The sequence below is a fragment of the Alligator sinensis genome, unplaced genomic scaffold (assembly GCF_000455745.1).
Source record: "Alligator sinensis unplaced genomic scaffold, ASM45574v1 scaffold814_1, whole genome shotgun sequence".
Classification (NCBI taxonomy): Eukaryota; Metazoa; Chordata; order Crocodylia; family Alligatoridae; genus Alligator; species Alligator sinensis.
The window spans coordinates 837,829-841,783 of NW_005842352.1; the positions used below are offsets into that span (position 1 = coordinate 837,829).

Consider the following 3,955-nt stretch of genomic DNA (forward strand, 5'->3'; position numbering starts at 1 on the left):
CGCTTTGGCCGCGGGCGCGGGGCGGGCTCCGCGCGGGGCCGCTTCTCTCGACGCTGCTCTGCCTCTTCTGGCCTGGCCTCTGCGGCTTCGAGTCCTCCATGTGGAAGAGCCCAGGTGTCGGAGCACTGCCTGCAAGCACCATTTTGTAGGAGGGCAGAAAGCCAGCCGCTGTGGTGGGCCATTTTAAGCCCTCAGCAGTGCCCGTGTGTGTTTGTGTGTGCGACTACCAACATGGCCATGTTCGGAGCCAGTTAGCCGTGATCAGATGGGAAAGGTGCATGTTACTGTGGAGCTTGACATTTTGCTTCTTGCTGTGGTTGGGGCAAGAAGCACGGGGAGGAGGAAGGGGGAGCCTGGGGCCTGGGCTGCTGCAATGGAAGGAGCAGTTCACCTGCAGCCCTACTCTAACACGGGGTAGGAGAGGACACTCGCTGTCTAACTCCTGTTACTAGCTAGGGTCAATGCTCATGAAAATGGGCACAGTCTTAGTCTTCAAACCAGCAATTATGGTCCTGAATTTTACGACGCCCAAGAACGTAGTATTCCTTCAACATAGTCAAGTTAAGCATGTGTGTTGTGTGTTTGCAGGATCAGGTTTGTAGTTGAGAATCTTATTCATTCCCACTTCAGCAGTCACCTACTGTTTTGTAGGGATGCTCATGCAGGAGCAATAGCAGTTCCTAGAACAATTTTGTTTTTTGTTTTTTTTGCTGCTAGACAGAACAAACTTAATGACTTCTAAGCTTTCACTTTGTAACTTGATAAACCAAGTATATATGACAAATTATTAGTAATGGAAATGCTTTTCTATAGGATTTTCTTCAAGCTTAAGTTTAGAAGAGATTCTTTGCAAGAAGAATCCTGGAAACAATTTTGGATTTAAATGTTCATTTTGTACTAGTACAGTCTTTAGTTAAAAATGACCAAAGGTATCAAAGAATCAGAAGTTTTAGACCTTATTTGAGAAATATACACTAAATATTAATTAATGCAGTGGATGTTAGAAATATAAGAATGCTTTCATGCTTCTACTTAATTTTGGTCCTAGCACATACTTATGCATATATAAACTTCCAAAGAATTAAAAAAAGAAAAAATCTTTTTTTTGCAGATTAGTTGTGAACAACCCAAAGTGTGCTAGCTGTTTTATAGAGTAATATGAAGAATTCCTGTCTTTAGCCAACTATTAGTAGCTTTCCTGACAACTTGATTTCATCATTTTTCTACTGATACTTTTTGCTGAATGAATTCTTCACTAAAGTGAGGGTGGGGACAGCTTTATCAGACAGGAATCAAAGCAGCATTGTAACCAGTTTGGAAGACTCTTTTTTTCTTAAGTCAGGCAACAGCTTAAAGCTTCAGTTCCCAAATGGACTTCAGTACCGTACCACCTTTGCTGAAGTTGAAACTTGTGGCTGTTCTTTAGGTCCACTGGAGAAATTGAGAGCCAGGCACCCTAGTGCATGGTGGTTAAGACGATCACCTGGGAGATGTGGGTTCAGATCTGTTTAGGCATAGGACTCTGCAGCCTTTAGCCTTAACTTGATCCTGGGTTGCCTAGATTGGGTTTGATTGCACTAACCATCAGATTACTAGGCCCAGGTTGGGGAAACATTCCACTGTCCCCACCTTCCTTGGTGAGAGGGCTCTTTTAGATCCATGGAAGAATTCTGGTTGTGAATTCGAAGTGGAAGAAGATAACCTACCTGCAGTCTCTCTTGAGGGACAGGTTTTATGTGTAGCCCACCCTGATGCCTGAACTAAATGGTTCCTTGCTCAGTGTGGCTTTTGTGAGATGCTTAAGATGAGAGGCCACTTCTTCATACATTTTGTATGCATAATTTGGATATGTTAATTCCACTCGGAAGCATGGTGTGTAAAAGTTAGGCTAGGCTTCTGGTTCTAGTTCTAACTTGTCAAGTGAGATGTAGTTTTATAGAAAGCATCTATAAGACAGCATGTCTGTCCTGAACAATCATAAAATTAGATGGCACTCAACAATTATTATTATGTTAAATTATACTCTGAAAACTAATGTAATAGTTGGTGATTCTAAACTACTAGTTTTGATACTCTTGCATGCATTCAGGATCTTAACTTACTGGCCAATATAGAAATTATGCACAAAAAATGTTCAATGTTTTTTGTTTATTTTTCCCTTTAACCCCCCCCCCCCCCCCCCCCCCCCCACCACACAACACACCTTCCCCTTTACCCCCCCCCCCCTCCCCCCCTAAACCCTGACAAGTGTTACCTGCCTTATCCGCTAGCTGAGTTAAGGCCTAGAACATTAATTTCACACACATGCTTTCAAATGGATTTATGAAAAGTCCTGTTCCATGAATGCTTAAAATTGAGTTTGATGTTTTTGGAAGGCTAATAAATTGACCAACACAATAGGCAGTTCCAGCATTCTTAGTCCGTGCCTCTTGGCCACATTTGAAGTGGGGACTGTGCTTTACAAAAAATAGTCAAAACCTAAATTAGTTTCACTTGATCAGATACCAGCCCAACAGTTCAGCAATATTCCAGGGCCATGGGAGTCAGACTTTTGGCAGGTGTGATGTACATTAATTTTGCATCTTCTGTGTGCCACTCCAGTCCCCTTCCTCAGCTTTTGTGCTTTCTGTTTCCTACTCTGTACTCTCTGTCCAATCTTGTGCTTCTCGCTCTCTGTCTGCCTGTTTCTTGCTCTGTCTTCTGCTTCCAGCCCTATCTGATGCTTTGCTGCCAGTCCTCCCAAATCTGTCATATGTAGGGTGACTGTCTCTCTCATTTTAGCCAGGACAATCCTGAATTTCAGAAGACAGTCCTGGCCAGCTGTTGGGAATTATAACGGGTGTCCTGGGTACAGAGTGCAGTCTGGCTGGGAATCAGAGAGGTGTGGAGCACCTTGCAGCCAGGCACCACTGCTTGCCTGGCACACAGCCCCACCTCCACAGACTTGAGGGCCTGTGTGGGGTGGGTGGGCATAGGCAGTGGCCTAGATTTCCTGGATAATATCTGAGACTTCTGGGATTTCTGTGTGGTCAGCGAAGTTATGTGCCCTCAAAAATAGGCTGCCTGTGCTACTTGTGCTGCAGGCCAGCCACCCCTGTTCTAGGCTTCAGGTGCACACTGAAAGAGTCAAAACATAAAGCACATGTTTAAGTTCAGCAAGCCTAGTAAGACAAATATAGGTGGGAAAGTTGTGTAACAAATTAAGCAACAGGTTCTATATCTCTTTCTTACAATCTTATAATTGGTATAAACTAAACCACATGAACTCATGCAAGTTGCCAATTAGGCACCCCAAACCAGAGTTTGTTAAAGTTAGTCCATCTTTTGAAAGAAATAACTTATTTGGCAAGTATGGGGAGTTTTCTTTTTTGGGGGGTTTTACAGCTAGTTAGAATTTTCTGGAAGCTAAGAAATGGTACTTGAAACTGTTTGAAAGCAAGCTTTCTTCTTCCAATATCTGATTGAAAGTAAGATGCAAAAGGGCATGCTCTCTAAGTACTTGAAGGATACAAGGACCAGTAACAACAGTTCATTTTCCTGACCAGAGATAATATTGTTTCTTAATAAATGTATTTAAAATGCAAAAAAAGCCCGATTAAATTTATTTTTATGCAACCAACTTATTAACATAATTTTAATTAATAATAAGATTTTAAGTGCGTTTTTCTGTGCATTTTAAATGCATTCCAATTTCAGTTTTTAATGCAATTTGACACAATCGAGTATAAAATTAATCATCTTATAGTGTCACTTCTTTTTTTTTTTTTTTTTTTTTTTTTTTTTTTTTTTTTTTTTTTTTAATTTAATGATGACAAAATTATGAATCTGAATAAATGTATTGGCTGTTATAATTGTTTAAATGACCATGTGTGATGGATCCTCCTCATTAGGAAAGACAAAATCATATCAACCATGGAGAATCAATCTTTCTTTTTGGAAAGTAAACACCCCCCAC

General features: G+C 41.2%; 1 protein-coding gene across 1 annotated transcript in view; it reads left to right on the plus strand.

Moving 5' to 3' along the window:
• The window catches only part of MYEF2 (myelin expression factor 2), a 35,964-nt gene that overhangs the window by 11,151 nt on the left and 20,858 nt on the right, over positions 1-3,955 (plus strand). The gene's annotated exons all lie outside the window — the stretch shown is intronic.